The 14,627-nt window shown below is 32.4% G+C and overlaps 1 pseudogene; it reads left to right on the top strand.

Moving 5' to 3' along the window:
* Positions 1-879: 879 nt before the first annotated feature.
* Positions 880-3,742, top strand: LOC114397297 (annotated as a pseudogene).
* Positions 3,743-14,627: the final 10,885 nt, after the last annotated feature.

Raw genomic sequence — 14,627 nt, forward strand, 5'->3', positions numbered from 1 at the left:
CGAAGGCGAAACAAGGAAGCTGCAAATCCTCGATGCCACATTTGTTGAGATCGGCATCAAATGTACGAGCTCGCGAAGGTTTCGATTAGAGATGTGAGGCCTATTTCTAACTTCTATTTACCGATGCTTATTGTGCAATTTTCTATTGAAATTCTAAAATATAGAAAAGAACTTGTGGAGGAACTTTAAGATCCTTGTAGTGTTGTTTTGGGTTTGTTAAAATTCATCATTATGTCGTTTTGTTGCAGTTCCTCTTTATTCAATGACTTTTTGGTTTGTAATTATTGTTGATGATTTTTTGTTTGCCTGACAAAAACATTATTCTGCCGCAGGGCGAACTCCAATAGGCAAGATTGCAAGAAGCTTCGATTTTTCCCCTAATGTGTAAGTAGTTTTTAATAGTTGAGATAATAGGAAAAATATTCAATTTTGTTGGAAACTTGGAAGCATGTGGAGTGCAATAATGAATGCTCACTGCAAAATGGTGCATAAGTGATCGATGAAGAAATAGCATATAGCTGGTTGAAAGATAAAATGAATAAAAACTATTGGAAATTTTCTCTTTTTTAAAAAAACTAAAACAAATATAGTGACGGCTTTTCATTGTATGTACAAGTTATTAAAAACACTAAAAATAATATTCTTTAAGTATCATGTGTAAATTTTCGTTAATTAATTAGTCAGAGGTGACAAAAAAGGGTAAAATTAGAAAATTATGAGAACCAATTGCATTGTTAAAAAACAAAAAAAAATTGAACATTTTTAATAAACTAAGAGACTAAATTTGATATAAATTTAAAATATTTATATATGTATTTCTTTATTATTTAAATTTTTTCTCTTACTTTTAATTAAAATTTATGATTTCACATGGCTAAAATGCTATATGAAGGAATCTATCCCCCTCACGTCTCTTCTTCTGATTACTCTTACTCTGCCACCTCCATCACCTTTATTGAGTTTCACGTCCTTTTTAGTACTGTACTGACTCTTGATTATCTTTACTAGCTCCACAACAACAACCGATTACACAATCATGAAAGTGATGGACAAAGATATTGTAACATTAAAGAATATGTAAAAGACTTTTAAAAGTGATATTTTAAAATTTAATTATATGGATAACAATAATTTTTTTAGAAAGAAATCTATTATTTTCTTTATCAAAGATTTTTTCCAAATCTCAAATCATGCTTATGAATATAAAAATATATTTTTATTACAAATGTAATTTACTTTTGAGCATAAGTAGTGAATACGCTCAAAAGTAAATTACAATTGTAATAAAATATATTTTTATATTCATGAACTAAAATAAAATGACAATGATTAAAATTTTTTTAAAAAAAATTATTTTAAGATAATTCTCTGAAAAATCGTCTTAGAATGTTTATATTCTAACATTCTAAGACGGTTTTTCAGAAAATCATCTTAGAATCCTTGATATATTTTAATTTGTTTTTTTTTAAATTCTAACACAGTTCTCTTAAAAATCGTCTTAGAATGTAAAAATCAAAAAATTGTCTTGGAATTCTTAATACATTTTAATTTTTTTTAAATATTTTAAAATGGTTATCTAAAAAACAGTCTTAGAAAGTGTATCCTTCTAAAACTGTTTTTAACTAATATCCGTCTCGGAAAGGTATCATTCTAAGATGGTTTTTACCTAAGAATTGTCTTATAATACTTTTTTCTAAGATGGTTCTCTATGAGACCGTCTTAGAAAGTGAAGACTTTGTACAATGTTGGTTATGATAACGGTTAATAACTGTCATAGAATGCACAAATTAACTGACGTAGAAGCTATTTTTCATAGTATTGTGTATAACTTGTTTTGTTGTATCAAAAATTAAAACTAAAAGTAAAAGGAAATTAATAATGAACATTTGTATAATTTCTTTTAATTGTATCAAATCACATAGATCTTATATTTTTAAAGATGTCAATAATAGCTTATTTCTAATAAAAATTATAAGAAGGATCCAAAGTTTGTTTTAGCCTACATAATCAATATGAAGTAGTACTTATTTTGTATCTCAAATAGTTCTAGTGTATGTATCTTTTGACTAAGGGCATAAGAATGTGGTGCATTATTCTATTTTTTTAGAAGCATATTTGTAACATTATCAATTGTATACTAATGACTTTGCCCTGTTAAGATTTATTGGCTAGTTCGAATGAAGAAGGGATCGGTGAACCTTAAAGCTGAAAACATTGTTCCATTGGACATACCTAACACTTGGAAGGCAATGGAAGCTCTCTATGATAGTGACAAGGCTAGAGTTATATGAGTAAGCAATTTCCCATTGAAGAAGTTGGGATAATTGATTGAGGTTGCTCGTGTTCCTCCTAAAGTTAACCAGTTAGAGTGTCATCCTCCCGAAGTTGTAATTTCTCATCAAAGTTGAGAGAATTGCTTGAGGTTGCTCGTGTTCATTTTTTTGTAAGTTTGCAAATCTTGAATGATCTTATTTTATTTCGGCACATAATAGTGGTTATAACCAATCATTTTTATGAGTTAGCATGAAGTAGTATTTAGTTTTTTTTTCTTAATTTTCCATGCTTAAAATGTGTCATTTAATCACAAATGTTCAGGGATATTCACCTTTTGGTTCCCTTGGTTGGCTTGGAAGTGGTTTCCTTAAGCATCCAATTATAAATATGATCATAGAAAAATTAGGAAAGACTTCTGAACAAGCAGTAGCTCTTTGATAGGGACTCCAAATGGGCCATAGTGTGCTTCCCAAGAGTTCTAATTAATGAAGCAAGGATTAAGGAAAATTTTGACATTTTTGACTAGTCTATTCTTGAGGATATGCTCGCTAAATTTTTTGAGATTAAACAAGTAAATATTTAATGGTTACCTTGAATCTTCCGCAACATGATTTTGTCACTAGGTTTTTTCTGTGTATTTCTCTTCTCATGAACCTAATAATTTTTTATGAACATTGAATTTCATTAATTCAATTGTTGTATTGAGCATCTTATTAAGAATATTAGGTCTATAGAATTTTATATAATTTAAAAAGTAGTTGATGCTTTATTAAGTAAAAAGTTTTACACCATTATCTAATCACAACTCACCATATATGATAAGCTTGTTGATTTTTATGATAATTACTTTAAAAGTCATATTAACAATGAATTATGATTAAACGCTAGTGTAAAAGTGTTTTACCTTGTTAGAGCATGATCATTAATTAAACTCTTAATGTATTTGTAGATGAATAATTAAGATTAAAAGACAGTCATCACATGATAACTAAAATGTTTGTACATTTATAATTTAATTTTCATTGTTTAAATAAAATCTAATTATTCATATTTAGTATTTTATTTCTCACAATAAGCAAGCATTTTAACTTAATTATGTAATTATCCATATATATTTTTAGATATACTTTTTTTTTGGATTTTCATCTCCATTTATTGGGTTGAGAGTTGGGAGTCATTTATAGTGAAAACTTAAAAAGGCTAGTTTGTCAAGTTTTCTGACTCAATAGCTTTTGTTTTTTCAGGTGAGATTACTCAAGGCTAATTTCCCAGTCCATGAAACAATTGGGGCTTACATATCGGAGGAGGAATTGTGGGATGGTGATATATGAGAAGTCAACTGAATGATCAGTTAAATAATTTCGTGGAATAAAAGAAATGATTATTGTGTTTGATGTTTGATGTTTTATTAGGTCATGACAAATTGTGAACTTGTTCATTTTTCTTCACACTTGATTGTCAAAAACTCAGTTGAATGTTATGTAAGACTTTTTCAAACATGCTTTTTCCATGAATTTTTCATTTAAATTTATGATCAATTATGTGCTAATTGTTGAAGGATGAAATAACCCCAAATATTTATGTTACTACTCTTATACAATTAAAGTTATGATATGTTCATGAAGCCACAATTGCAATTTAGAATCATAGGGATCTTTTCCTTATCTTTATGCACTACTTTTAAGGGAGATTCACCTTGTCAAAGGAAGTTGCTTTTTTTCTTATCGACAAATGTTAGTTGCTAGTTTGTTAGTTTTTGTTAGTTAGGAGATTCGAACACACGACCTCTCCCCCTTTCTTTTCTTCCTTCACCACTAAACCAAACTTGTATCTCCAAGGAAGTTGCTTTTAGTTTGTCCATGTTTAAGTGATAACAATCTCCATGGCCTTGTAGCCATGTTGCTTTTGAACAACTTATTTTATGTTTTGAAGTTTTACTAATTTGAACTTCATGTTTATGAATATGCACAAGATTTTTCTTATTTATATACCTCTATTTTGATCTCAAACTTTTGATATATACAATTATAACTATACAACTGGTACTTGAAATTCACAGATGTTGATGCTTTGTGTGTGTTTTAATTTGGTTTGCTAAATCATTTGTTTATTAGATTTTAGAAACATATATATATATTATTGTTTAACAAGTACTTGCCTACATCCCATCCACTTTATATTTCATGCTATGGATGTTTCATTTTAAACCTTATGAATATGTTTTTATCATTACAATACTTAAACTCATTTAGAGGCATTATATTTAGAATTTTAAAGATAAATATCTTTATTTCCAATCGTGAAATTTTTTTACTTTATTTCATTAACATTTTTTTTAAGTTGTTTAAAATAATTAATCAGAATTTTCCAAAGTCAGTTCTACCTCCAACATGATGAGTGAGTCCCTATCATAAATGACAAAAAGGATTTTGCAAATCCAAAACCATCATGTGATATAAACCATTGGTGGACACTACAATCTCGATCTACAAAAATAATATAATGAATTTGTCAAGATATATATAGATATATATATATATGGGTAGTGGTGTACTACAACATAAGGTTTGAATGGCCTTGGCTTGAATATAGAGTTATTTGTCTAATATTTTGATGGTTTAAAGTACATGATTTTTTTTCTCATGCACTATCACTTTTAATCTCAACCATCAAGTAATAGTGGTAAGTGATTACCTAACAACAATATTAACAACTCAATGACTTGGCATCATCAAGGAGTTTGGCAGTATTGCCACATAATTTTTTTTGTCAAAATGTGTTTTAAACTCATCAACTAGTTTAACGTCATCAATTATTCTCAATAGACAAGAGATTAAAAACATAATTTACCCGCATAGAGTACATGTGATTGCTTCGTCACATTCCTTCATGATGTAACAAGTTATTGGACTGCCAACACCACAAAAGTCATTAGTTAACATTGTTACTTGACAATAGGGACTAAAAGTGATAAAGGAGAAAACCTTATAATTAATAAAACCTTAAAATTAGTACTTTGTTGTTGTTGTTGTTGTTGTTTCGTTTAATCTTTTCTAACTATGTATAAATGACTTATCTAGGCTAAATATAGTTTTGGTATATTTTTTACTTTACTAAAAAAAAAATTGGTCCTTTATATGATTCATTTTGATAATTTATCTCTCAAACTTGGGTTATTGTTGTCTTTGCAAAATTATGATTATTTTTTATTTAATGACATGATTTTGAACCTTTTATTTTATTAATTCAAGATGTAAAATTTGTCCTACTAGATTCACCTACATGAAAACTTTGATACCAATTAATGTTAAACAAATTTATCATAAACATAGTAAAAATCGTATGAAAAGTGAGTCATATAAGCAACCAAAAAAACTTTAAAATCTAGTCTCAAATTATTTGTTATAATTTCTCTAACTTCTATCAACAATGTTTAATTAAAAATTCATTTTAAAACTATGATATGAATATCTAATCTTAAATCTATTTCTTTTTATTTAGTTTGGTCCTTTATCTTTTAAAAAGTTAACTTTGGTTCTTTATGTTTTAAAAATGATTCACTTTAGTCTTTTTCGTCTTTTTTAGAGGAGTGTTTTTTGTCTAGTTTGTTACAATTAACATTTTAAAAAGTCAAGTTAGCACTTTTTGATGGCTAAAAGCCGCCAATAATTGTTTTAGTTTTTACAAAGTATAAGCAATGTTTTGGCGGATTGGAATTATATTTTATCTTCTTTTCACCATTCTTCTTGCTGCAAAAAACTCACTAGAGTCAGACATGTTGGCCACAACCATCCTAAGTTCAAATCCCTCTCTGTTGAACATGTTGTAAGTACTTAAGGGAAGGTAAACTAATTGCATTTGAATATGTTGTAAGCAAATCATTAAACACCAACAATATTACCTCCTCCACAAACCTATTTTGCACATATCCAGATGGAAAAGAAGGCATGGAAACCACATCAAGTTTAGAACTTTCATCAACCAGTTAGCAGGAATACTTGTTCTCGCCTTCTTTGACAGTCACAACACCTATACCATACACAATATTCATCGGAACATGTGGCCCAAAAATTCGCAAATCTACTAGAAGAAAATGATTTCACATTCCTTCAAACTAATTTGATCCCCCAATTGCCCACAGGGAAATCCGAAACCAGAAAAAGTTGATGGATTTTTTTAGATCTAGAGAAACGGTAAGCAACACACCATATCAAGAGCTTTTTAAGGTGCGTTGGCAACGATCGAGGAGAGCATGGTGAGGAATCACAAGTTGAAGGATGAAGATGATGGTGACACCATCAACAATGTGTACTCCACAACCATGAAGAAGAAAAGCTCAAATGCAAACAAGCAAGAGATCGTAGTAATGCGTAGAGGGAGATTTGAAACTAAGGAATCTATAATTCACATTCTCCTTTTGGTCCTATGCATAAACCATTGAGAAATCGATGGTGGGGGAGAAGAGTTTCTCAGAGAAGAAGATAAAAGGAATATAGGTTATTCTCTTTTTTTAAAAAATAAAACAATTATTGGAGGCTTTTAACTGCTAAAAAGCTCTAGCTTGACATTTTTTTTAAACGTTGAACATAACAGACTAGGCGAAAAGGACTAAAATGAATCATTTTGAACACTTAAAGGACTAAAGTGAACTTTTTAAAAGATAAAAGACCAAACTGAACAAAAAAAAATAAGATAAAGAATCAAATTGGTCATTTAGCCAAGATATAAATTATTTATAAAATATAATGTAATTTAATTAAATAAATAATATATGCCTTAAATTTAGTGCATTAGAGGGGTATAAAAGCTAGTTCTAATTTATATAATAGGGTGAATTAAATCAAAATCAAAAGCAAAAATTAGTTAGAGTGAAAAATATAAGGTAAATTATGTTTTTAGTCCTTGAACTTTTTGACATTTATGGTTTTGGTCCTTAAACTTTTTGATAATTGGTCAACTTCTATGAACTTTTTTCTTCCGCACAATGTTTTCATCTTTTCCATCTATTTTGGCCGTTAAGTGATAATGTGACATTGGTTTTGTTCTTATTTTATTATGATTCATTTTTTGGCGGCTAAAAACTAAAAAAAAATTACCTAGATAAAGTATTTATGAAAAGATTAATAATTTGTGGCAACTTATAGCTGTCAAAAAAATGCTAGAACCTAAAAAATAAATCACTCAATAAATTCACAATCAATCAACAATTCAAAATAATAATAAAAAAATCAATCAAAACTTTATTAAAAGGTCAAATTGGGGAAAACCATTACATCAGGTAATGAACCCCATCTAAAACAAATTTATCAACACCAATCCTAAAACCCATATGCATTGACCCATACATCACCAAAAACATATCATGAACCCCCTAGATTTGCAAGCCCCATTCATGAAACACGTAACACCCTTAAATATAACCTTTCAAAATAACCCATTGATTTACTTAATAAAAAGATAGTCCTCAGTTCTTATTAAAGTTAACTTAAAAGATTAGAAAAGATAGTGGAAATTTTGGAGAAAATAAAAACTTTCTAATCCATTTTCGTAAGACATCACTTGATCTTTAAAACGTAGTAATCACTTAACGCATCAAAGCTTCAAGTTAGCGAATGAAAGGAAACATGAATAAACCATACATGCTCAAATAACATATAAAGATAAACAGGTAAACCTATATGGTCACCCAATATAAATAAATAAGTGTCATGTGCCATAAAGAGTAGCAAAATATAATGTGTCCTAATGAAACTAGGGAGTAACATATATAGTCCCAACTAAAGTAAAGTAGTAATGACTAATTAAGTACCAAAGGTCTGAGCCTAAGTCTACCCATCCCAAAATACACGTAAGGGCAAAAACCTAAGACTTAGAGTAGTCACCTCTACCCAAGTCCAAAGTCAGGTGACTGCAACTCAGAAGGGATAACAACCTCTGGCATAGGCACAACAAAGCGGTAATACGGCGGTGTAGTCTAGGTCTACCAAATGTAAAAGTCAACTATGTGAGGTCTATATCCTGGTATGTTTACTGACGCATGGCGACAATGGAGGAACTCATAGAAACAGTCCACATGGAACATATCATCATGTTCTGACCGTGTCTTGGTGGCGTCAATAAAGAATGGGGGATTCCACAACATGCTCGACATCAGACCTTGAAAATGATAATAAGGGAGTGAGTGCTCCATCCCTTTGAAAACCACACACACGAACATTATTAAGTCCTGCACATAACCTAGACAACCACCACATGTAGTATTATAACATACATCACCCACAACATCCTAATATGCAATTCTTCTCTCACACAATCCTTATTCTTGGGCCCAACACTGCCACTAAGCCTCCTAGGCCTTCATGGTCTTACACAATATATGGATGATGATTGAGAAGACACGTCACATGTCGGTATAGACACATGGTGTTCTCACCAACCACATATATAGCTTCGCTCTTGTCAGGAATGCCAAGTGAGGCTCGTGAGTCCCCTGAGCTAACTGAAAATGCTCTTAGTCAGGTTATCACCACTCAACGTTCTTCTAGGTTCCTTTGAACCATTTAGACCATCCCCTAGTGTACCTATTATTGTCATCCACCCTCACTTAAAAAATCCTCACTCATTCTATATGATGAAAAGCATGAATGACGGTCACATTGGTACTTGTGAATAGACATTAGAGAGTGTATTCCCACTGAGTATAAGGTCATGCCCCAACTCTTGACACAACAATCTCTCTAATTCTAACACAATCTCACTACCTTGTTCATTCATTCCTTCCTCTTAATATGTGTCATTCTTCATGAAGCTCGCTATTGCAAGTATCCTCCATCGTGCACACACATAAACATATCAAGAGAAGAGGGAAATTAATCTTCTTCCCTCTTTAGGGTCATCATCAACATGGTCCTTTAAGTGGAAAAAACCATTTTAAAAAATCACTCATCAACACATACCCAATCACTAAGATCATTGCAAGACATTCAAAATAAATTTTGTTCAGGGTCAAACACCCTCAAACCCATTCCTAAAGCACAACAGTTCATGATCAACATCATTAATAACTCATGTTCATAACATGCACATGCCTTGCCAAGTGACCACACTCACTTGGTCTTACAACAATTAACATAAAAATTTCCACAATTCCACATAATAAAGTCTCAATTAAAGTAAACAATTCAATCCATAGTTCACATAATTTATTCCATGCATTTATACACATTTATCACACATTCTCATTTGGAATTGCACTTAACTACCTACTTTGAAATCAACTTTCTCATTCATGTAGAAATCCAATTACGACAAACCATATATGCTTCTCAAGGTTTTAAAATTCAAGGAACTCAGTTTTGAACTCAAAATTCCACAAATCCACTCCCATTTGGCCCTAACAAAAAACTTCCCAACACTTAATTCACAAAGTTCACAAAACTTGTTTTCTAATTTCCATGAGTTTTAGAAATTCATTTCATGCAAATTTTATATCAAACCCTATGTTTTCAAACATGAGGAACTCATTTCCATAGTCAAAATCTACATAAACCAAACACATATGTGCAGTTCGTTCAAAACAGAGCAGAATTTACCGAAAAAGGGCAAAACTTGAAATTGTGATTTCATAAACTATACTAACTCAAATGAGGTGTATTTTATGTCTAACCCTTGGTTTTTGGACCTAGTGAGTTAAATTTTGAGGTTCATAATCACATATTCCAGTCCCAATTTCAAAATTTTAAAAAACAAAGCATTATACACATATAACTTGCCCTAACTAAACAATTTAATTCCAAAGGCTATACAACTCTAAATGAGACATATCATATATGCTTTCCTAGGTTTTTGAGGTCAAGGGACACATTTTTTAACCTAGAACTCACAAACTCAACACGATCATATTATCACAGGTACATATTACGAGTTTCACACAAAAACATACAAAACCACAACATAAATGAAGTTTAACTTCAAAACTTCAAAGCATGGGTTCTAATAGATCAAGTACTCTGATCGAGGCCGTACCCGAATCAAATAAACATTAAAAATGTAATATCTAGGAAGTGATCCTAGGTCGTCTCCCAACAAGTAATGGTCAACCAAACGTTCATATCAGATAGTAATAAAACAGTAACGAATTGGGGGGGGTTGTTTGTTTTTGCAAATTAAACAACAAGCAAATTTGAATTAGAAAATAACAGAATTAAAACATGTTGTTTCCCCTTGATTCACAAGCAAGTCTCTTATCCTAGGTTACGAGAATTTTTCCTTAATCAATTCAACCACTTAATCCAACCCTAAATTAAATTACTAAGCAAAAATTAACATAAGGCTGTCATTATGTGATTAAGCAACACATACACCAATTAATCATGAATGAAACTGATCATTAAGCATGAACGTAAATTAAGCTCAGAGACAATTAATCAAGCACTAAGCATGCATGGATTAATAGCAGCAAATGCAGAATAATTGGTGAAGAGGAAAAACTGATCAGAATTCAATAGTAATAACAAAACCTCAAAGAGAGTTGTGCTTGATCCTCTAGAGAAAACAACGCTGGAGACTTAGCCTTCCATTAATTAGTAGAGAACAAAATTGTAGATTGAAGCAGAAATGAAATTGCAGAAAACAAATTTTATTCTACGTGAATAGTGCGCATGAACAGTAAAAACTGGAATTCTAAAACCCTAGAATTATTCTCCTCTCCGAAAAAACTCTCTAAACTAAAACTCTGGTGCTGTTATATAAGTCCTCAGCCCCAAAGCTTACAAATCAGTTTTAAGTTCAAGCCCATAAATAAAATAAAATCTGGACAAGATAAGATAAGATTGGATGGAATAAAATCTGGACAAGATAAGATTGGATGGAATAAAATCTGGACGAAATAAAATCTAGATGAAATAAAATTTGGATAAGATATGATTTGATAAAATAAAATTGTCTGCCCTCTTCAAGTCCAAGCCCAATTCCGGATTCAAGTCCAATTGCTTATAATTCTCCTAAAATTAAATTAAAAACACAAAATTAGTCAAGTAGGCCCAAATGATAAAATTGCATAATTAATTTGACAATTAAGGCTAATCAATAATTAAAATGGTGACAAAAAGGGTTAAGAAATAAAAGATAATAATGACACATCAAATCCCCCCACACTTAGCCTTTTGCACTCCTGGGAAAAATCAAAAAGCAAAGCAAGGAACAAATCCAGAGACATTAAAGAGAAACAAACAAACACAAAAACAATTACATATTTCTCAATGAATCTCAAGGAATGAAAGGAATAGGCAACATCCAACACGTAGAGAGTTAAAGAATCAAGACAATCATGAAAATCATCCAAGCATCTCAAACATGGCAAGATAGTCAATTAGCTCAAGAATGAAAAGTGATAAAGCCTCATAAGATATGCACTCTATCTCTCAAGTGTCTAGGCTATTGTTTACTCTCGGAGCACCCATGAAAAACAAACACCACATAGACTTGGCAAAACTCTAAAATCGACAACGAAACTCGCCAAACACATACACATGAGGATCAAAAGGTCTTTTAAGGTTGTAATGGGACCAAGGACAAGGTAGAGGAAAGTATGGGATAGGTAGCTAAAACCCAAAGGAATATAGGAGCAATGGGGAATAAGTGGAAACTAAGTAAAAGTAGTAAACCCCAAAACCAAAATTAAAAATTAAGCATAAAAAGTAACCCAAAACAAAATCAACCAAGTCCTCAAACCAATCCAAGTCTTCAAACCAAGACCTCATTTATTCAACTTCATTCTCTTTTTTCTGTTTTTTTTTTTGTTTTTTTTTTTGAACGTGAACAGTAGCATTTGAAAAATAAAGCAATAATTAGGCAATATATGTATATACATCAAGCATGGCCAAAATACATCATCAAGCATGGTCAACAAAAACATATCATCCAATGAAACATACCCACCCACACTTATTCCCAAAACAATTCCAAAGCTCCAAAATTCCTTAAGGGTAGGGTGAGATCATGGTTTTTCACTTAAGGCTTGTAATGAGCTTCAAAGCAAAGAAAGAGGAACATAGGCTCAAAGGGGCTATCAAAGGAATTAATTCAAGGTAGGCTCATTTGGCTAGAGGCTTATAAGAACAAAATGCCTAAATCATCTCTCAACATGCATGTGAAGCAAGAAGTATCAACAAGAGTCAAGTCAAGGCTATTGTGCAAGCAATCAATGGGGCAAAACACACCGAATAAAATTGATGATGATGACTCAAATTCTCACCAAGGGTAAATCTATCACTTTCAATTCGAACTTTCAAAACTAACTTGACATGTAGAGAAAAACAAAGATTTCAATTCACAAAATGCCAAGAAACTCTTATTTCAAAAACAATTACCCATTACCTGTACATAACCTATAATTCAAAGAGAAACATGCAATGTTGTACATAAAACATAAAACCAAAATAATAAAATTAACCTAGAAAACCTCAAAAAATTAAACTAAAAAAACCTAACAAAATCAACAAAATTAAAGAACAATCTCCCCCCCCCAATACTTAAACAACACATTGTCCTCAATGTAGCACAATCACAAGATCAAGAGCAATCAAAACAATCAATAAAATTGGACAAGTGCAATAAAAGTAAAGAAAGAGACAGAAAAAGAAAACTCCCTAAGTCATGGCGGAAGAGAGGTAGGGTGAAGTAAGGAGGTCTCATCCACCACTACATCTACAAAGGAGGGATTTGTGAGGAATGGTTTCAGCCGGTGTCCATTGACCTTGAAGCTCTTATCTGTGGATTCACTTTTGATCTCAACTGTACCATAAGGAAAAACATTAGTCACCACAAAAGGACCAATCCACTTTGACCTCAACTTACCACTCATGAGTCCAAGCCTAGAGTTATACAATAAAACTTTTTGTCCAACCACGAAGTCCTTCTTAGCTGTCAAACTATCATGGAACTTCTTGGTCTTCTCCTTGTAGAATTTGGAATTCTCATAGGCTTCTAAATGGATCTCATCTAGCTCACTTAGTTGCAACTTCCTTTCCTCTCCAGCCTGATCAATAGAGAAGTTGCAGGTCTTTACAGCCTAGTAGGCTTTGTGCTCTATCTTTACAAGAAGATGACATGCCTTGCCAAAGACAACCCGATAAGGAGACATTCCTATGGGTGCTTTGTAGGCAGTCCTATGCGCCCAAAGAGCATCATCTAGCCTGGTGCTCCAATCTTTTCTATTTGGCTGCATAACCTTCTCCAAGATCCTTTTTATTTTCCTGTTTGAAATCTCAACCTGTCCATTAGTTTGGGGGTGGTAAGGTGTGCAAATTCTGTGCACGACCCCATACTTTTTGAGCAAGGCATACATGGACCTGTTACAAAAATGGGTGCCTTGATCTCTAACGATGGCTCTAGGGACTCCAAACCTGCAAAACATATTAGATCTAACAAAATCCACAACAATCTTAGCATCGTTAGTTCTGGTGGGTTTGGCTTCCACCCATTTTGAAACATAATCAACAGGAAGAAGAATATAAACAAAACCATAAGAGATAGGGAAAGGTCCCATAAAGTCTATACCCTAGACATTAAACACCTCACAGAACAACATGGGTTGTTGAGGCATTTGTTGTCTCCATGAAAGTGAGCCGCCTGCTCTCTGACAAGGCTCACAAGTGCTATAGATTCTCCACGCATCCTTGAAGATGGTGGGCCAATAGAAACTGTAGTCAAGCACCTTGTGAGTTGTCCCCTGTATGCCAAGATGGCCACCTGGTGCGGAAGAATGACAGAATTGCAGGACCGAGTCAATCTCATGGTCTGGAATGCATCTCCTAATAACCTGGTCACTGCACAACTTCCATAAATAAGGGTCATCCCAAATATAATGCTTAGCATTGCTCTTAATTTTATCAGTTTGAGCTTTAGATGCTAAGGGAGGAAAAACAGAAGCAACCAAATAATTCACAATATTAGAAAACCAAGGAGTAGGGAAGGAATCAGAAATACTATACAGAATGTACAAATGGTCATCTGAAAAATCATCCCGAATGGGTGAGTCCGCAGACGCACACTCAATCCTACTCAGGTGGTCAGCCACGAGATTCTGTGCACCGCTCCGATCATGGATTTCCAAATCAAACTCTTGGAGCCAAAGCATCCACCTGATCAATCTAGGCTTTGATTCAGCCTTCTTCAACAGCTACTTTAGAGTTGCATGGTCAGTATAAACAATAACACGAGTACCAAGTAAATATGAACGAAATTTCTCAAGAGCAAAAACTATCACTAATAGCTCCTTCTCTGTGGTAGTGTAATTTGCTTGAGCAGCATCCAAAGTTCTGGAAGCGTAGTAGATCACCCGAGGCAGCTTA

This window comes from Glycine soja, chromosome 18 (genome assembly GCF_004193775.1).
Source record: "Glycine soja cultivar W05 chromosome 18, ASM419377v2, whole genome shotgun sequence".
In the NCBI taxonomy this organism is placed as follows: Eukaryota; Viridiplantae; Streptophyta; class Magnoliopsida; order Fabales; family Fabaceae; genus Glycine; species Glycine soja.